This window comes from Acinonyx jubatus, chromosome D2 (assembly GCF_027475565.1).
Source record: "Acinonyx jubatus isolate Ajub_Pintada_27869175 chromosome D2, VMU_Ajub_asm_v1.0, whole genome shotgun sequence".
In the NCBI taxonomy this organism is placed as follows: domain Eukaryota; kingdom Metazoa; phylum Chordata; class Mammalia; order Carnivora; family Felidae; genus Acinonyx; species Acinonyx jubatus.
Genome location: NC_069393.1, coordinates 48,639,331 through 48,660,905, shown reverse-complemented (window position 1 = coordinate 48,660,905; position 21,575 = coordinate 48,639,331). Strand labels below are relative to the sequence as shown.

General features: G+C 45.6%; 1 long non-coding RNA gene across 3 annotated transcripts in view; it reads left to right on the top strand.

Moving 5' to 3' along the window:
• LOC128312623 (uncharacterized) overlaps positions 1–21,278 on the top strand; it is a 65,694-nt gene extending 44,416 nt beyond the window's left edge. For 2 of the 3 annotated variants that reach the window (XR_008292129.1, XR_008292127.1), the window contains 2 exons: positions 18,683–18,723; positions 21,047–21,278. This is a non-coding gene — a long non-coding RNA (uncharacterized LOC128312623). Of the gene's footprint in view, positions 1–10,099; positions 10,297–18,682; positions 18,724–21,046 lie in introns of all 3 variants that reach the window. The other variant, XR_008292128.1, reaches the window with a different exon arrangement.
• Positions 21,279–21,575: the final 297 nt, after the last annotated feature.

Here is a 21,575-nt window from a genome sequence, read left to right as displayed (position 1 = left end):
CCGAGACATCTTTAGTCTTCCCCGTTCCTCCTCCATGTGCTTCCGCAGCTCTCCCTGTCAAAGTCCAGCACACCCATGGCCTGCCTCCTCAGCTTGCTAGGAACCAGGGCTGAGCCCAAAGAGTTTTCCTCCCTCTCTGAGGCTGGTGGCAGCAATGGTGGCTCAAGGTCAGACCAGAGCGACAGGAGAGGAGCCTGTCGAAGGCAATCCTTATGAATGGGCTCTCATCTGACTGTAATTGGAACTAATAGTGAGGCTCCGCTTCCAGGAACTTCCCCAGCAGACGAATCCAGGCCGCAGAGGTCTGGGCTGGAATGCTCCGAACGCCGGCCATAAATCTCTCCCCAAAATGACGATGCACAAGCTAATTGCTCTGGAGGCACACAATATGTCACTCTGCATCCTCCCAGCCTCTCTCCACTTGCTGGGAACGGGGCCAGGGAGAGGTGGACGGGAGTTGGCAAAGTCACCATGAAGGAAAACATTTTAATTCATTTAATTATGAGCCTCTCAGAAAACGGAGCTCTGTTTCTTCTTGAGCTGGTCAAAGGAAATGAGAAGTGACACTTTCCCACCCCCACTCTCCCTTGGCTGAGGAAGCTCTGAGTTGGAAGTGTTGGGTGTGGACAGCACCAGGCTGCGTACATCCAGGAGCAGAGCCCTGGGGGGGCCGGTAGTCCTGCTGGAGCAGGTCTGTGTCCCCCGCCGCTGACCAGCGCTGCCCCCCCGCCCCCACACACAGAGTCAGCATCATTCCTTCTCTTTCCCTCCACAATGCACACGGCTCCATGTTGGATGTACCCTTTGGTAGTGTGCTAACCTTCTGTACACTTTCTTCCTTTTCTAAGGGTGTGTATCCTCCCCCAGGATGAGTCTCCCCAACCAGCCTGCTCCATTTTAACGAGCAATTGTTGGCCCAGGAGGCTCCTTCAGGACGCTGCTGACCATGGCTCTGCCCAGGCCATGGACTCTGGGCATACTTAGCCAGGTCAGGGGGTGAGGCATGTACCAGAAGGGCTGTGGGAACTTTATACCTCACTTTACAGGGCAGTCAGTGTAGGCCAGCAAGGGCAAGATATGTGGCCCGCCTGTGCAGGAGCCAGTAGAGGAGCCAGGTCTTGGTCCCACCCTGCACTCCCAGGGCTGGGACCACCTGTTCCAGGCAGGGAGTTGGGGGTTAGGGGCAGGACTAATGTGTGTGTGAAGGACCACAGCTGGTTTTCCCTAGGAGGGGTGAGAGAGAGCCCTGCCCTCTGGTCAAGGCTGCAACAAGGAGGGAAAATGAACTCTTAGCGGCTTCCTTAGTTCCTCTGCCTCAGTGGGTCTCCTGCTGACAGGCCTGGCCTCTGCCCATGTGCTGCTGCTCCCCCAGCACAGAGACCCTGGCCGGTCTGGCCTGCACCACGCGGGCCTGCAGACAGCACCCAACAGTGTCCGAGAGGCTGGAGCCAGCCAGCCCTGAGCCCACGTACATCTATTTGTTGCTTACTGAGCCTGAGCTGAAACAAGATAAGCCTGTCCCATGGGCCCCAAAGAGGAGACTGAAAATAAACATATAAACAAATACACATCAGAAAAATTTAGGGTGAGATGCGTGCTACGAAGAAAATGAAACAGCACCCATGAAGCAGCAGGGCAAAAGCTAGCTTGCTCTTGGTTTTCGGTATGAATACAGATCTTGAAAGCAGGGCCCTGTGAAAAACAAAAATGTTAAAAAGAGAAGAAAAAAAGAGAGAGAAAATGAAATAGTATAATGGGAACAAGAGTGACAGGGGCTGGCAAGGTGGGGGCATCATAAAAAATGTGGGCCTCTCTGTTGAGGCAGTGACAAGGAGAAGCCAACTGTGCAAACAGCTGTCTAGGGTGAGGGAAGAGCAGAGCAAAGGCCCTGTGGCAGAAATGGGTATGGAGTGTTCAGGCAAGAAGAAGAAGGGAGCACACAGAGTCAAGTGAGCCAGGAAAACAGGAAGACCAGAGAAGTAGGTGGCTGGCCCCAAGAGCATATGGCCTAGGTTCCATTCTAAGTGCAGGACACTAGGGTTCAGAGCAAGAGTTGACCTGGTTGGTCCTCTTAGAAGACCAATAAAGTCTTAGGGGCCCTGGATACCAGCCTGAGGAGGTAAGATTTTATCCTGGAGGAGACATGAGGCCAAAATGGCTTTTGAGCAGGGAACTAGCAGATCGTTCCTGCTCATCTTTGGCCCCTTGCGCTGCCCAAGCACAGACCCCCTGCCGGCAGCTGTGGGAACCAGCCCCTCCTTGGGGAGCTCACCGAGCTGTGCAGGTGCTGGGTGTTGCTGTCAACACAGCTCCACTCCTCCCAGCTGGGAGGTCTGGGACAGGGTTTCCCATCTCCAATTCTCCGTTTCCTTCTCTGCAAAAGAGAGAGAAAATTTTAGATGATAATCAGTGACTCCAACCAAACACCACAAAAGATTGTGGTCCCACTGCCCCCCTTGTCATCAAAGGCTGAATAGCGTAGACTTCCATTGTCACCAGGCTATAATGAGGTGCCCCAGCTCCCTGTAGGGGTAATGTGAGAGAGGACCAAGTAGAGAGCCAGGACACTCATTTCCACTGGGCAGGAATGAGCCCCCTCCATCCCATGGTGTCAATAGGGGTCACACAGGAAGATTCAGATTCAAACTCTCATAGGTCAAAGACAAAATGTCAAAAGAAGTAAAACTGAATGAAATAAAAATGTAATGTATTAAGATTAGTAAGAAACAGCTAAAGTATGACCAAGAGGAAAATGTATAACACTGAATGTACACATTAGAAAAGAGGAACCAGGGGTGCCTGGCTGGCTCGGTTGGTAGAATCTATAACTCTTGACCTCAGGGTCATGAGTTCAAGCCCCACATTGGGCATGGTGCCTGCGTAAAAAAATAGAATAAAATAAAATTGGAGTTTAAAAAGAAAGAAAAGAGGAACCATGTTAAATCAGTAATCTACACTTCTTCCTCAAGAACTTAGAAAAAGAAGAACAAAATAAACCCAAAGCAAGTAGAAAGAAGGGAATAATGAAAATAAGAGCAGAAATCACTGACATTGAAAACAGAAAGACTATAGAGAAAATCAGTGAAACAAAAAGTTGATTCTTTGAAAAGGTCAATAAAAATCACCAATATCATGAATAAAACAGGGTATCACTACAGACCCCGAGAACACCAAAGGATATTAGGGAACACTGTGGGAAACTCTACACACAGAAATCTGACAACTTATATAAAATGGTTAATTTCTTCAAAAACCACAAACTACTACAACTCACTGAATATGAAATAGATCATTTGAATAGCCCTATAACTGTTAAGGAAATTGAAGTGGTAATTTAAAACCTCCCAAAAGGGAAATTTACAGGCCCAGATGGTATCACTGGAGAGTGGTATCAATGTTTAAAGAAGAATTACCTCCAATTTTATACAATATCTTCCAGGAAATACAACAGGAGCAAACTCCTTTCAATATAATTGCTAGTATTACCCTGATACAAAACCAAACTAAGATAGTACAAAAAAGAGGGAACACTGTAGGCCAAAATTCCTCATGAGTACAGATGCAAAAATCAGGAACAAAATATTGGCAAACACAATTTAGTAATATATAAAAACAATTATACACGATGACCAAGTAGAGTTTATTCCAGAAATACGAAAGCTGTTTCACTATGTGAAAGTCATTTTAATCCACCCTATTAACAGGCTGAAAAAAGAAAAATCACATGATTCTGTCAATTGAGGCAGAAAAAGCATTTGACAAAATTTAATACCCTTGGGAGAAAGAGGATATGAGGAATGACTGCCTAATGGGTATAGAGTTCCCTTTCAGTGTGAAAAAAATGTTCTGGAAATAGATAGTAGTGATGATTGTGCAAGGTAGTGAATGTCCCATATGTCACTGTAGAATGCTTACAATGATAAATTTTAAGCTGTGTATGTTTTATGACATTAAATTTTTTAAAAAAATCAATACCCATTCATGACAAAGTTTTTAGAAAAATAACAGAGGGGAACTTCCTCAGCTTGCTAAGAGTATCTACAAAAAACAGACAGTTATCATAATACCTAATAGTGAAAAACTGGACGCTTTCCTCCTAAGATCAAGAAAAAAGCAAGGATACCCACTCTTGCCACTTCTACTCAACATTGTGCTGAAAGTTCTAGACAGTGCAATAAGGCAAGAAAAAGAAATAAAAGGCATTCAGCCTAGAAAGGAAGAAATAAAATTGTCTCTGTTCGCAGATGACATGATTGTAAGAAATAATAAAAATTATAGAAATTATAAGAAATAATAAAAAAAACCCTCTTAGAACTAATAAGTGAACTTTAGCAAGGTCATATGATACAAGATAAACATACAAAGTCCAATGTATTTCTATATACCAGCACGAACACGGAGACACTGAAATTAAATTAAAACTAGACCTACCACATGATCCAATAAACCCACTTTTGTGTTTATATCCAAAAGAAATGAAGTCAATATCTTCACAGTGATATCTACACTTCCATGTTCATTGCAGCATTACTCACAATAGCTCTGTATGGAAACAACCTAAGTATTGTAAATAAAGAAAATGTGGTATACATATATACAGTTATTTAGCCATAACACAGAAGAAGAGCCTGTCATTTGTGACGACATGGATGAGCCTGGAGGACATTATGCTAAGTGAAATAAGCCAGACAGAGAATGACAAATACTGTATGATCTCACTCATATATGAATTTTTTTAAAAGTCAAATCCAGCGAAGCAGATAGTAGAACACTAGGTGCCAGAGGTTGGGGCTGGGGTTGGTGAAAGAAGTGCAGAGATGTTGGTTAAAGGCCACAAACTTTCAGTTATATCAGGAATAAGTGCTGGGGATCTAACGTAAAGCATAGTGCCTATAGTTAATGATACTGTGCTATATACTCTAAATTTGCTTACTGAGAGTACATTTTAAGCTTTCCCACCAAACACACGCAAAAAGGCAACTAGGTGAGGTGATAGATGTGCTGATTAATTGTGGAATCATCTCACAGTGATCTTCATGTCGTATGCTTTAAGTACATACACTTTTATTTGTTAATTAGATCTCAATAAAGCTGGAAAAGTTACCTTGCTATTTAAAATTGCTCAAATAAATGAAATGCCGAGGTGTAAGTCAAAAACACATACAGGACCTGTGTGCTGAACACTACCAAAAACTGATGAAAGAAATAACAGAAGATCTACATGATGGAGGTACATACTGTACTCATGGATTGGAAGACTGAGAATGGCGAAGATTCTTCTGAAATTGATTTTCAGGTTTAACACAATTCCTATCAAAATCCTGGCAAAATTTTTTTTGTAGATATAGACAAAATCATTCTAAAATCAATATGGAAATGCAAAAGAACTAGAATAGTTAACACACTTTTGAAAAGGAGACTAGAGTGAGAAGAATCAGTGTACGTGAGTTTAAGACATTATGCAACTACGGTCATCAAGACTTGTGTAGTATTGGCAGAGGATCAGTTACAGAGATGACTGGGGCAGAATATAGAAGCCAGAAATAAACCCACACAAATAGGCCCAACTGACTTTTGGAAAAGGTGCAAAAGTAATTCAGTGGGAGAAAGATCACTTTTTCAACAAATCACTTTTTCTACTGGATCAATGTCAATTGATTGTGCTGGAGAAATCATATGCACCCCCCCCCCCCCGCCAAAACAAAAAACAAAAAACCCCACAACCAAAACTTAACCTCACACCTAATAAAAAATTAATGTAAAAAGGATAATTGACTTAAATGTAAAACTTAACACTATAAAGCTTTGGGGAAAAAAGATAAAAATTTTAGGATCTAGGACTAGGCAAAATATTCTCAGATTTAACACCAAAAGCATAATTGATTTTAAAAAACGGTTAAAGTGGACTTCATCAAAATGAACAAGTTTAGCTCTGCAAAATGTCTTATTCAGAAGAGGAAAAGACAAGCTACGGTCTGGGGAAATATATTTGCAAGCCACATACCTGCCAAAGGAATAGCCTAAAACATACGAAGAATTTTCAAAATGCAACAGTGAAAGAAATAACCCAATTAGAAAACGGGCAAAGGGCATGAAGAGACATTTCACCAAAGAGACGACGGATAACTACATGAAAAAGATGTTCAACATCATTGACCATCAGGGAAATGTAAGTTAAAACCACTAAACACCAATCAGAAAGGCTAAAATAAGAAAGTAGTGACAACACCAAATGCTGGCAAGGGTCCAGAGAAACTGGATCACTCATACATTGCAGGTGAGAATGTCAAATGGTAAAGCCATTCTAGGAAATGTTTTGGCAGGTTTTTTTCTTTTTTTTTTTTTTTAATTTATTTTTGAGACAGAGAGAGACAGAGCATGAACGGGGGAGGGTCAGAGAGAGAGGGAGACACAGAATCGGAAGCAGGCTCCAGGCTCTGAGCCATCAGCCCAGAACCCGACGCGGGGCTCGAACTCACGGACCGCGAGATCGTGACCTGGCGTGAGATCGTGACCTGGCGTGAGATCGTGACCTGGCTGAAGTCGGACGCTTAACCGACTGCGCCACCCAGGCGCCCCGCAGTTTTTTTTAAAAAACTAAACATGCAACTACCATATGATCCAGTGACTACATTTCTGGGCATTTATATCTGAGAAATGAAAGTTGATGTTTACACAAAAATCTGTTCAAGAAAGTACATAGCAATCTTGTTTGGGGTTTTTTGGTAGTAGCTGAAAACTGGGGACACCCCAATATCTTTCAAAAGTGAATGGTTAAACAAACAATGCCACTACCGTGGAATATTACTCAGCAATAAAAAGTAACAAACTGTTGATATAACCATCAACCTGGATGAATCTCTGAAGAATTATGCTGCGTGAAAAAAGCCCAAGCTAGAGGTTACATACGTTATGATTTCATTGTATAACATTCTTGAAATGACAAAATGGTAGAAATGGAAAAGAGTTTCATGTTTTCCAGGGGTTAAGGATGGGGTAAGATGAGGGGTCAGGAAACTCCTCTCCTTGGGGAGCTAGGAGGGAAGTGTGTGTCAACAAGTTTCAACATGAGGGATCCTAGTGGTGATGGAAATGTTCTGTCTCTACTGGATCAATGTCAATTGATTGTGACATTGTAGTCACAATGTAGTATAGTTTTCGCAAGATGTCATCGGAGGACACGAGGTAAAAATACACAAAATCTATCAGTAGTATTTATTAGCACTGCATGTGAATCTGTATTTCAAAATAAAAAGTGTAATTTAACTTTCAAAAGTACTAAAACAGTTGCCTAGTTTTAACAAAATTAAACAAACCTGTGGATTTAATGACATCTTATAAAACATCAAATCAAGACTATCTTTCATTAGTTATTTTAAAAATTTAATCCAAGTGATATGTAAGCATTGTCTAAAACATTTAAACATATTACAAAGTTTATAAAGAAACATGGAGGCCCCATGCCCTAATCCCCCCTGCTCCCAGAAGCATCCTGTTTAAGCCTTTTGGGTCTTCCTTCTGTAATTTACCTTTATGATTCCACGTAAAGTGCCTACACTACTGTTTCTTGATCTTTGCATTTTAGATGTTGCCTAAGTGATGGACTTCCTTCCAAGGAGACTGGGAGTTTCGTCTCTACTTCCTTTTAATGGAGTTAGCTCATGATACCCACTTAAATTCATGCTTTCTTTTTAACACATGGCTAAGTAAATGTCTTTCACAGCTGAACCCGATCTTTTTCAAGTTCATTCATCCAGTCATATGGTGAGTGTTTATTGGCACCTACTGTGTTCCAGACACTGCTCTAGGCGCTGGGGACACAGCACTGAACAAATAAATGGAACCCCTTACATTCTTGAGGGTCAGGGAGCTGAATAAGAAACAAATGCATTCATATTTTTCTGGTGTTAAATGCCACTGAAGAGCAGCAGATGGGGTGCAAAATGCTCTTCAGCAATAACCTAACTGCCAGATATTATATAACAGACGAGTTACCAAGAATTCACTATATCGGTTATAAAAAGAACGTGTCAATACAACAGATACTTACTGTGCGTTTACTATTATTCTAAGTGCTGTATTAGAATCTGAGTTTAGTCCTTGTCCCAAGGAAGCCCACAGTATAAAAGTAATTCTCTGTGTCGGATATTTCTTTGAGCGCTAAGTATTTTCAAGCATGTTGTGACTTTCACGTGTGAGTCGAGAAGCAGTGCTGACCTACCAGCACCACCTTTTGGTGATAATTTGGCCTTTGTGATGCTTCTTTTTATTCATTTTCACTGTCATTTTTCCAAAATCATGCAATGTCTCTTGTTAGGGTTTTTAGTGGAGCTTGGATTAAAATGTTTCTTTGATATCATAGCAGACATAAATATATTCTTTTCCAACTCACGTTGTAGTTTCCCTTAAATACCAAGAATCATGAATAAAATAAACTTGGAGTTTATTTAAAACAGGTGTGACAAGGTTTAGGAAGAAGGGAGAGAAAACAATTCTAACATAAAGGCACATAGGAAGCATCTCGAATTTAAAAAAAAAAAAAAAGGGAATGAGGGGCAGCTGGGTGGCTCAGTCAGTTAAGCGTCTGACTCTTGATTTCAGCTCAGGCCATGATTTCATGGTTTGTGAATTGACCCCTGTGTGTGGACCCTGCTTGGGATTCTCTTCTCTTTGCCCATCCCCCCCCTCTCAAAATAAAGTGAGTGAGTGCTCTCTCTCAAAATAAATAAGTAAACAATAAAAAAAATTCTTACTGTGCCTCATTTACAAATTAAACTTTATCGTAGGCGTGTATGCTTCGGGAAGAACTTAGTGTGTACGTAAAGTTCAGTACTATTGGCTGTTTCAGGCATCTGCTAGGGGTCTCGGGTAAGGGGGGGTGGAGACTACTATACAAACTCGACCTTGATTGGTACATCAGGGATATTTCTTTTAGCCAGTTGGCCTATTTATGTATTTCATGTAACTGTGTCTCCACTTCCCCCGGAAGAGTTTATCCAGTGAGCTTGTTCCAGAGAAACTGAGGCAGTGGAAATCAGAACTACAGGATCAGCAGCATCGCATCGTAGCAAATCCAACAGTTGGTTGCGGATCCGATTACCTTCCTTTACAGTGACCTGAGACATGTGAACCATGACATTCTTTCCAGGCCAGGGCAAGGCAAAAGGTGGACAAAAGAATCATAAAAAAGTTTCATGGCGGAAGAATTAGGAAAAGGATGGTCAGAGAAGAAAGGAGGAAGGGAAAGAAATGTTCTTGACCTGACGTCTTGGGAGGAGGCAGCCTACTTGGATTTCTGCTACGCCTTTTCCTGGTCAGTTTGATTTTGAAGTCTTTAGTGTTTGTACATTTTGTTTAATGTCATGTGCCTGTATGTTAAAGATGTGACTGTGCCTATGTATTGGAATATAGCATAGTTTGATCTCAAAGTTAAGCTGCTTTCTACCATTAAAAAGAGGAACAGACCTAATGCTCAAGTACTGGACTTTTAAAAAATAGTTACCTTGATCAAGTGTTGAAGACCCAAAGTTCCCCTGGTAGCAGCCCTTCTCAAAGGGTCCAGGAAACAGGACTATTAAGGGTTGCCAACCCTCAGATCCATGCAGTGTGTGTGTGTGTGTGTGTGTGTGTGTGTGTGTGTGTGTAACAGATGGTGAAAATATCCTATAGGCGCTAAAAAGGGAACAGTGTTTTGCACCTTGTCAGGCTTTAACCAAACATAAGGACACAGAATTTAAAACTGGAAGTAGAATTTAATATCTGTGTAGTTATTTCCTTTAAGAAATATTAAAAGCTGAGATACAGAAGCAAATCGGTGCCAGGAATGAAGTAATGGTTCGGATAAAGGGCTGCTGACTCTAGACTTAATCATCCCAGCGACTTTTGAACCCTGCACGAGTCTCTCTGCAGAGCCTTACTGGCCACTAACAGGACGGGCTACGGGAGGGCTTCTCTCCCCGCAGAGCTGTGTGAGGAGGGCGCACTTAGAGGCCTGGCAGGTGCGGGCGAGCCCCGTGGGTTTCTAGAAGAGGAGTTCATTGGCGCAGGAGAAACACCTGTACAAAGGCCCCGTGTGAGAGTAAGCTTGGTGTGTCCTCAGGCCAACGTGCTGGAGCTGTGGGAGCGAGAGAGACACTGGAGCTGACAGCAGACAGCCAGTGGGCAGCCAGCTTGCACCCCCTCGTGTCCCCGGGGTCCCTTCTTCCTGGGAAGCTGGCCACGCTTCCCGCTTATCAACGCCCCATCCCGCCCCTTGTCGGCAGCTAAGGTCCAGCGTCTTCTACTCTGTGGAGTCAGGTACCCCGCATTTTCTTGGCTTCCGTCTTCCAAAACTCTGTGCCCTCTCTCCCCTGCTCCCAGTTGCTCTCCCCTGCTGCATACTTCCCAGGGGGACACGCTCCAGCCCAAGGAGCCGTGGGGGCGGCAAAGACCCGGGAGCCCACGTGGAGGGCTGAGGCAGAGGCACAGACTTCTCGGGGGAGATGGGCTCGAGCTGAATTTGAACGAGTAGGGAGGAGGTGAGGATGCTGCCTCCTTTAACAGCTGGGCTGTGTCGTCCTTGTCACGCTCCGGTTTCCCGGCCCAGGCTATTTTGGGTCAAGCTGTAGGGACCCGCTGCGGCAGCGTCGTGGGTGGTGAGCGGCAGGCTCGCCCACCTCTTCCAGCTGGCCGGGAACGAGGCCAGGCTGGTCCCTGCTCGCGCTGGGCGAGGGGTCACCACCCTCTGGAGGAGAGCAGGGAGAAGCCCTTGGAGCCGGGGTAGCGGCCGTGGCAGGGAATCAGTTCCCGGTTAACACAGGCTTCTGAGGTGCTCGGTCTGGGGAGGGGACAGGTATCCAAGCAGACGCCTGCCGGGCCCGATGCACTGTGCACAGACTCACGCGGGCCACACCTGTGGCCCTGGGGTGGGCTGGGGCCTGGGGAAAGGCTTCACTACAAGCAACAGCTGACCAGGCCCTAAAGGCTAAAGAGTTTGTCAGGCTGGGTGGTTTTGCGTAAAGGGCAAAAGGCAAGGAATGAGGCTCTGGGACCACTGGGGAGGTGGGAGCCTTATCAGCCAGTGCTGCGGGCATGCGGCGGAGCCAGGAACCAGGGCGCCTCCCATGATGGGCACACATGCTTTTCTTATTTGCATGCAACCTTAAGGCGACCTGGGAGGTGGCCTTCTGCCCCACCGAATGTGTCTCCGGCCAGTTCCACCCTCTCCGTCTCAGCAGTCACTACCCCTGATGACCGAATGAAGCACTCTTCACATGGATCTTCTGAAAAGTCAAAATGCAGCCCCCGACACTTGGATGCAGGGAGCAAAAGAGAAAGACAGAAATGATACTAATACCGACTCCAGTCTCCCGCCCCTGCCCCATGGCAGAAACTCCAGAGTCCCAGGGCAAAGGGCAGATGGCATTAACAGCCGAGGGACAGGAGCCAGCACCTTCGTCCTGCCCCTGCCCCGGCCTGGGCTGCTCTCAGAGACCCGTGGGGGGTGACAGCTGTACTGGTTGGAAGACTGACCCTTGCCGTGGTCACTGGGACAGAACCTGCTGCTGTCCTTCAGAGCAGGGATGTGTCTGCCAGTGGCTGGGCTCCTCCTGGAATTCAGCAGAGGACGGGCTCTGTCACCGAGCAACTGCACTTGAACGAGTGGGCTGGGCCTGTTGATCACGGTGAGGCATGTTTCGATTCGTGGGTCATTTTGTTCCAAAGCGTGTCTCCTCAAAACTCAGAATCGCCACATGGCCCTGTTTACTTAAGAAAACAAAACAGGGGGAAAGAATATCTGTAGGGAGAAGGTCCCTTCCTCAGGCTGAAACCTGCTTTACCATTTTACCATCCCCAGCTTTGCCCTGCACCTGCCATGCCGGATGAGCCAGTGCATGTGGGTGAACACACGGGTTCCCTCCCCTAATGCCCAGATGGCCCTGCCAGGGAGCCTCCCTTGTCCTTCTGTCACAGGGAAGGGAAGAGGAGGCACAGGGGAGATTCAAGGTCTCTAAACCCAGTGGAAAGAAAAGAAAGTGTTGAGAAGGGCCCCCGCTGCTACAGCCCTGGGTCTGGTTCACCTTCTACAGCAGCCCACTTCTGTTGGTGTTATGAAGGTCTGGTGGGCGTCTGAATATGAGGATTTCTCTGCTCTGAGTGAAGCATCCCAAAGCTCTCTCTCCTCACTGCCTCTCCCCGGAGGGCCCCATGGGGGTCAGTACTGGAGGGCAGCCCGGTTGATTTTATTTTATTTTGTTTTGTTTTGTTTTGTTTTATTTTGTTTTATTATTTTTAGTGAAGATTTTTTTCCTTTTTTTATTTTTTATTTTTTATTTTTTTCAATATATGAAATTTATTGTCAAATTGGTTTCCATACAACACCCAAGTGCTCATCCCAAAAGGTGCCTTCCTCAATACCCATCACCCACCCTCCCCTCCCTCCCACTCCCCATCAACCCTCAGTTTGTTCTCAGTTTTTAAGAGTCTCTTATGCTTTGGCTCTCTCCCACTCTAACCTCTTTTTTTTTTTTTCTTCCCCTCCCCCATGGGTTTCTGTTAAGTTTCTCAGGATCCACATAAGACTGAAAACATATGGTATCTGCCTTTCTCTGTATGGCTTATTTCACTTAGCATCACACTCTCCAGTTCCATCCACATTGCTACAAAGGGCCATATTTCGTTCTTTCTCATTGCCATGTAGTACTCCATTGTGTATATAAACCACAATTTCTTTATCCATTCATCAGTTGATGGACATTTAGGCTCTTTCCATAATTTGGCTATTGTTAAGAGTGCTGCTATAAACATTGGGGTATAAGTGCCCCTATGCATCAGCACTCCTGTATCCCTTGGGCAAATTCCTAGCAGTGCTATTGCTGGGTCATAGAGTAGATCTATTTTTAATTTTTTGAGGAACCTCCACACTGTTTTCCAGAGTGGCTGCACCAATTTGCATTCCCACCAACAGTGCAAGAGGGTTCCCATTTCTCCACATCCTCTCCAGCATCTATAGTCTCCTGATTTGTTCATTTTGGCCACTCTGACTGGAGTGAGGTGATATCTGAGTGTGGTTTTGATTTGTATTTCCCTGATGAGGAGCGACGTTGAGCATCTTTTCATGTGCCTGTTGGCCGTCCGGATGTCTTCTTTAGAGAAGTGTCTATTCATGTTTTCTGCCCATTTCTTCACTGGGTTATTTGTTTTTCGGTGTGGAGTTTGGTGAGCTCTTTATAGATTTTGGATACTAGCCCTTTGTCCGATATGTCATTTGCAAATATCTTTTCCCATTCCGTTGGTTGCCTTTTAGTTTTGTTGGTTGTTTCCTTTGCTGTGCAGAAGCTTTTTATCTTCATAAGGTCCCAGTAGTTCATTTTTGCTTTTAATTCCCTTGCCTTTGCAGCCCGGTTGATTTTAGACGTGCAAAAGGATCCTGAGGAGAATCCTGGGGTGAGGAGCCTGCTCCCTGCATTCTAGGGTGCAGACGTGAGCTTCCCCCCAGCCACATGTTCACTCAGCAGGGCCGAATGGCAATGGCTGGGAGCTGCCCTGACCCCTAGGGCCTTGGCATGAATTAGGAAGAGGAGGCAGCCCTAACCTGAGTTGGGGTGCACAGGGCCCAGTGGGAGCACAGCCCTGTTCTCCCAGCAGGTGCCCCCACTCGGGGTATGGCCCAGACAGCTATGTGCAGCACCCCTGCACCGGGGGGTCCGCGGGCTCACCGAGCAAGCTGGCTCCTAGGTCTGTGACTTCTGCAGAGCCCAGGCTTGGCTGAGTGTCCCACGTCCCAGAAGAAGGGCAGTCTGTCCACCCTGACTATATAGCTTCCTCTTGTGGGAGCTGCAGCTCTGGGCCATGGGGAGGGTGCTTGCTTTCCCTGCAGGAGTCAGGGCCCGGCAGGTCTGAGAGAGGGTGATGTAAGGGCTTCAGACTCAGTGTGGTCTCTGCCCTTGGTGGCTGTGGCCTTCCTGCATGTGTCCCAGTCCGTGGAGTAGCGTTGTGTGCCCTTCACGGGCTCGCCCACGTGCTCTCAGCCCTGCTGATTAATTGCATAATTAGCCAGAAGCTACATGTTGCCACTCAGGGGGAATTTGGCTAAAAATATTTTCTTATGAGAAACACAACAGAACCTAAAAATATCCCCACTGCAGTTGCCCAGGGATGCCTCCTACTTGGGCCACCCCAAGCTGTGACTCAGTTTCTTGGAGAGTCTGGGCTCCAGAGGCTGTAGCTGGCCAGGCCCTACTTCCTTCAGGGGTGGGTGAGCTGGGATCGTCCAACCTGTCCCGGCATTGCCAGGTCTTGCAGATGCCTGCTTCCCACCTCGGCCTAGAGGCTGTCCAAGCGGCTCCTGTTTGCAGACAGAACTTGTAGAAGCCAAACTTCAAGGAGACCCAGGCCCCGTGATATGGGATCCGGGAAAGGGCTTCCTCGCCCTGTCCAAGCCATCAGGGAAGGCCCACAAAGGGCTAAAGCTGGACTGGTGTAACTTTGCAGGCCAGGTGGAGGGGATAGTTGCAGTAAAGTTCACAGGTAGAAGTCCCTGCTGACCTGTGCAGGGACCTGGGAAGGAGGGAGGAGTGGGCATAGGGGGAGCACTTCTGCAGCTGAAGCCCCTGCTTGCCTGGCTCTATGCCCACATGGGACTTGGCCAACTGGCTGCATGTCTGGTGGCCAGTGGGACAGGCAGGAGTAGGGACACTTTGAACACGTGTGTTTTCCGGGCTTCGGTGCATAAACGCCCACAACCCCACTCTGGCATATGCATCTCCCAGGGAGGGTGTATCAAGGGAGGTTGGGATTCACTCTCTTGCCCTTCTCTTCTTCCCTTATGATCTCCTGAAATTTGGGCCACCACTTACCGCTGCGGGGCCATGCGCAGGGCCCCACTCGCCAGTCCTGTCCAGGGCCCGTGTGCCCTCCATCTAATCCCAGGTGGATGGCTAACCCTCTGTGCCCCCAATCCTTCCTCTGGCTGAGGGGAGCATCTGAATACACATCTGGGCCCTCCTCTCCGGTACCATGCCCTTTCTGACCACACGGAGAGGTGGGGACCAGCCAAAGTGGGCACTGCCTTCTCCCTGGTAAGCTTACGAGTGCTCTGGGGACCCCTGGAAGCAGAGCAGGTAAGGGGTCTCTGTAGCCCACCCAATGCTGAGTCTCTCTCAAGCCCAAGTTGGGGACAGAAATGGGTGTGGAGTGTAGCCTGCCAAGGAACACATAGCTCAGAGGTCACACCCAGCTGAGCTTGACTATGGGCACTGGTCTTGGCCAATGTGTGAACTTTGACACATTATTGACAGTCATTGAGCTTCATCTTCTCCATCTGTGAAAAGAGTGATATTGCCCACTGCTTAGGGTGTGTGAAGATAAAACTGATGGTTGGTAAGATGTGTAAAATGCCTGGTGATTGATAGGTCTTGATACATGGTGCTATATAGTCATTACCTGAGTAAATCGTCTCTCCAGAGATGCCCATGGATGTTCAGCTGCAAACGTTTACAAAGATGTAAGTATAAGAGCTCAAACTGTTAAAATCTCAGCAAACATGGGTGTGATTTTTCACGTTCTCAGATCCAGCTATGGTTTATTAGATATGACATAAGGCAAGAACCAGAGGGAGAGGTCACACACGGAAGTTTTGGATGGGGAATGGTTGAGTTCATTATCTTGATTGTGGTGATGGTTTCATGGGTGCATACATCTGTCAAAACATCAAACTGTACACTTTAAATATACGCAGTTTATTGGATGTCAATTTTATCTCAAGAAAGCCTTTCTTTTTAAAAGGTATCTGAGCATCCAGATGTTTGTATCAAGTCAGACAGGTGACTCTATTTGGAGGAGACTTCTTCAATGAGCCAGTTTACTCTTACAGTCTCATATTCTTGACTCCAGCCCCATTAGAGGAACTTACTGAGAAAGAGACTCACTGCTGATAGCAGTGACCATAGATGCAAGGAAAGGGAACAGAAAACCTTTAAAAGCTGTCTTACACATAAATCAATGGAGCAGAATAGAAAACCCAGAAATAAACCGACAGCACTACGGTCACTTAATTTTTGACAAAGCAGGAAAGACTATCCAATGGGAAAAGGACCATCTCTTCAACAAATGGTGCTGGGAAAACTGGACAGTGATATGCAAAAGAATGAAACTGGGCGCCTTTCTTACACCGTACACAACAATAAATTCAGAATGGATTAAAGACTGAATGTGAAACCTGGGACCTTGGCCATAACAGCTTTTTCTAGATATGTCTCCCAAAGCAAGAGACACAAAAGCGAAAATAAATATTGGGACTACATCAAAATAAAAAGCTTATGTGCAGCAAAGGAAACAACAAAACTAGAAGGCAACTATGGAAAGGGAGAAAATATTTGCAAATGACATATCCGATAAAAGGTTAGTATCCAAGGTCTATAAAGAACTGAAAGAACATCCAGGGGCACCTGGGTGGCTCAGTCGGTTATGCATCTGACTTCGGCTCAGGTCATGATCTCACGGTTCGTGAGTTTGAGCCCCATGATGGGCTCTGTGCTGACAGCTCAGAGCCTGGAGCCTGCTTCGGATTCTGTGTCTCCATCTCTCTCTGCCCCTTTCCTGCTCATTCTCTCTCTCTCTCTCTCAAAAACAAACAAACAAAACCCTCAACATCCAAAAGACCAAATAATCCAGGGAAGAGATGGGCAGAAGACATGGACAGACATTTCTCCAAAGAAGACATCCAGATGACCAATAGACACATGAAAAGATGCTCATCATTACTTACCATCAGGAAAGTACAAATCAAAACTATGATGAGACATCACCTCACACTTGTCAGAATTCAACAACACAAGAAACAACAGGTGTTAGTGAGGATGTGGGGAAAAAGGTACACTCATGCACTGTTGGTGGGAATGCATACTGGGGCAGCCACTGTGGAAAACAGTATGGAGGTTTCTCAAAAAGTTAAAAATAGAACTACCCTACAATCCAGCAGTCGCACTACTGGGTATTTATCCAAAGAATTAAAAAAAAAAACTAATTCAAAGGAATATATGCCCCTCTATGTTTATAGCAGCATTATTTACAATAGCCAAGATATGGAAGCAGCCCAAGTATCCCTCAGTTGATGAATGGATAAAGAAGATGTGAGATATATATATATGGTGTGTGTATATATATATATATATATATATATATATATATATATATGGTGTGTGTATATAATATATATATGTGGTGTATATATATATATATGGTATGTGTGTATGATGGAATATCATACAGCCATAAAAAGAATGAAATCTTGCCATTTGCAATGACATGGATGGAGCTAGAAAACATAATGTTAAGTGAAATTAGAGAAAGACAAATACTGTATGATTTCCCTCTTATGTTGGAATCTAAGAAAGAAAACAAAGAGAAAGAGAGAGACAAATCAAGAAACAGACACTTGACTATGATGAACAAACTGATGGATGCCAGAGGGGCGGTGAGGGGTGGGGCATGGATGAAGTCGGTGATGGGATTAAGAAATGCACTTTTGTCATGATGAGCACCTGTAATCTGTGATGTATAGAACTGTTGAATCCCTATATTGTACATGTGAAACTAATATAATACTGTAAAGTAACTGAAATTTAAATAAAAATTAAAAAAAAAAGAAAAATAAATAAAAGCTGTCTTGAGAAGAAAGTCATGGGGTGCCATATGGTACAGGGGGACCAGTTTGATAGGCCTGGCAGTTATCCTTATTATTCTATGCGATGAGACCAGCACTGTGGCTTCCAGTACCTAAAACAGATGTGCATTCTAGGAAGGAGACTCTTTAAGAAATCGAAATAGGGCGCCTGGGTGGCGCAGTCGGTTAAGCGTCCGACTTCAGCCAGGTCATGATCTCGCGGTCTGTGAGTTTGAGCCCCGCGTCGGGCTCTGGGCTGATGGCTCAGAGCCTGGAGCCTGTTTCCGATTCTGTGTCTCCCTCTCTCTCTGCCCCTGCCCCGTTCATGCTCTGTCTCTCTCTGTCCCAAAAAATAAATAAATGTTGAAAAAAAAATTTAAAAAAAAATCGAAATAAATGTCTTAAAAAATCTATTAAATAGAGAACTATATCTGCAACATCAAGAATGATCATTTTTAAAATCACTGAATGTATTATAAATGTACATTATCTTCTTTTAGTTGGTAGTTTATAGTTTTACTCTCCTAATGATACCTTTGAATGAACAAAGGTTCTCAATCTTCCTGTGATCGAATTTCTCAGTATTTGCCTCTCTGGTTTATGATTTTTATTTCCTGTTTAAGAAATCCTCCCCAGCTTGAATTCATGAAGACAATCATACATATTCTCTTCTAACAGTCTTCTATTTCTTTCATATGTAGGATAACTTTTTGTAATGGTGTGAAATAGGGATATAATTTTACTTTTTTCCATATGTATTTGCAATTTTCTAAGGACCATTGGGCCATTCTAAGGACCATTTCTAGCCCATTTTGCAGTAATCAGCCATACTAGCTCAAGTATATGCAGGTGTCCATATTATATGGTTTATTTCTGGGTTCTCAATTCTATTCCTTGATTCGTGTTTGTGTTTAGTTATTTTTGACCACGAACATTTAATTTTCTTAGTGTGTTAGTTTGGGCTTCTGTAACAAAAATACCATAGACTGGGTGGCTTATTTATTTATTTCTCAAAATTTATTTCTCAAAATTCTGCAGGTGGGAAATCCAAGATGAAGCACTGGAACATTCAGTGTCTGGTGAGTGCCTACTTCCTAGTTCATAGATGGCAATCTTTTCACTGTAACCTCACATGATGAAAGGAGAAAGGGAGCTCACTGGGGTCTCTTTTATAAGGGCACTAATCCCATTTATGAGGTCTCCACCCTTATGACCTAATTACCTCCCAAAGCCCCACTTCCAAATACTATCACTTTAGGGATTCGGTTTTAATGTATGAATTTGAGGGGAGGGAGATGCAAACATTCAGTCTATGGCACTTGGAATATATGATTTATGGGTTCTTCAGGGAGAATTTGCTTTGTACCTTCCAAGTACCTGTGGACACCACCACTATGCATACTGAAAATTGAGTTACCGGCTCAAAGTTTCAGACCACTAAGATCTTGTGAATTAAGACTGAAAATCTACAAAAAATCCACTGGCTTATGTTTATAGATTCTCAGCAGGGTTTGTTGGTTGGTTAGTTGGTTGTTTTGTTGGTTGGTTGGTTGGTTGGTTGGTTTTTGGTTTTGGTTTTGGTTTTTTTTTTGCCTGTCTCCTCTCAGCACTGATGATCAAGGTACCTGATATTGTTATTCCCTTGAGAGAAGGAAGGTTTATTTCTAGTTTACCCTTCCGCTGAGAATGTAGCTGATTAGGGTCCAACATTGTGGGGATATTCTATAGGAAGCTCAGCCAGTCATGGGTTTTGACTTCTGTCCACTACTCACCAAGAAGTCGTGAAACTCAAAGTTCGAGTTTACTTTGTTTGGCAAATTCCCTCAGGCCAAACGCTGGCTTGCCTGTCTGACTTTTTGTGTTGTCTGAATGTTATGACTTGAGAAGTTCTTGCTTTTTGGCTAATTCTTTAACGTATTCTAGATTATTTTTATATTTCGTCCACATTTTTAGTGGAAGAGCTGATGTAGGTACTTAGCCAATAATATTATCAAAAAGTGTGCAGAATGATCCGATTTTTAAGTTTCTAAATTATAATTTGAAAATTATGCAGTGTGTTTTGTCTTCTAAGATTCTGAAATAAGTGTAAGATCTGTTTTATCCACAAAGGGGCCTGACATCCCTTCCTTTCTTCCTACTCCCACCCACCCTATCCAACTCCACCCATAACATGTGCTTGTAGCTTGTGCAGGGCCAGGGAGTCCTGGAGCCCTCTGTGTCCTAGATCGCACTTCTGACCTTCTTTGGGTCATGGGCCCCTTTAAGAATCCATGAAAGCCAGGCAAGGACATAGAGACCACAACATAGCAGACAGTTTTTGTTGGCTACAACTTCAGGAGGCTTGTGGATCCTGTGCAGTGGAATCCCCTGGTTCTGGGATAAAGACTGCCTCCACCCCCCTGTCCTACATCCGTGGGATGGCTATTGGCAGGGCAAGGGGGCAGCAGGGGCTCAGCTGTGGGTGAACCAGCTGTGTCTTTGTCACATGCCAAGGCCATGATTAAGGGCTGTTAATGCAGAGTCAGAGGTGGCCCGGCCCTGGCCCCCAGCTCCTCCGGGGCTCCTCTCAGAGGAGGAGCCAGAGCCTCAACAGAGATTCTGGCCAAGGAGTGAGGTCTCCGGCGGACATCTGGGCCTATGAGCCATGCAGAGCATTGTCCTTGGCAGCAGCAAAATGGTCGGGTCAGAGCCTGGGCCCTTCCCAGCTCACATAAGCTTTGGTTGGGAGGGAGCTTCTCAGGCTGGGACCTTTCTTGTCCATGTCGCAGCCGTGCCTGGCACCAAGCACCTTGCTAGAGGCCTCTGTCCAGCTGTCAGAGCGGGAAACTCCTTCCTGTCCCGGGCAGCCTTTTTGGACTTGATGAGATCAGATGGTGGGAGGGAGGCTTTCATTTCTGGGGCTCCAGGACAGACAACTGGGAGCAAAAGAAAACACTTTGGGTGGACTGAGTGCCCACAGGGCCCAGAGGAGCAGATGGGCTCAGGTGAAGGGAAAGGCCTTGCCGAGCCAGTCCAGGAACGGCCAGGACAGCCTCCACCCCACCCTGCCCGTGCCGTGCCTCACTCACTGGGAAAACAGCCACCCCTGACCACCTGCCCACCGGCCCCTCCTGCAGAAGATACTCCAAAAAGCAATTGTTAGAATTTTCTCAGGGCTAATAGCGGTTGCTGGCTGTCTCCAAAGCACACTCAGCTGTCCTTGGGGCTCAGCCAGCCCCCCACACAGGAGGGACGAGGCCCCCGGAGGCAAAGGCTCAAGCCACACAGTGCAGGCCTTCTGTCCCGGGGCCTCCTAAGCTTCTTTTTAGAAGATCTTTCTGTTGATGCAGTATTAGCTTTGCGATTGTTTATAAAGATCATCCTGATGGTATATTAAAACCCACATATTGTTTTCCAATGTAGCCTCACTCAGAGGTGGTCCGGGCTCCGAGGGTGATACTGCTCGGAGCCGACCCTGGCTCAGCCTCCTGACCATCATTCCCCTCTCTGAGGAAGATGAAACAGTCTCGGAGGGCCCTACACAAGTCCTGCCCTGTTCTAGCTGCCGCACGTGTGACCTTGGGCAAGACGCTGGCCCTCTCTGGGCCTCTGTTTTCTCCTCTGTAATGAGAGGAAACGATTCCTGCCTCTCTCAGCGTGTGTGATGGTTTAGCAGAGTGCCTAATGTTTATGCCATATCATCGTTGTTTCTAGGATGTCCCCAGACAGTTAGGTCTGAGGTCTCCCACAAACTGCCCCCTCCCCGACTCCCAGCAGGCCCATCCCATGTCCACACTCTTGGGCTCCCGGTCTCCACAGGCTTCTCCGCTGGGGGTTCCTGCTTCAGGGTCCAGTGCTCCCATCCTGGGGCATGAAGAACTGGGAAGAGAGTTCTCCAGGGCCCCCATCTGCCACACACTACCGGAGCCCCTGCCCAGGCCTTACTGTGGCC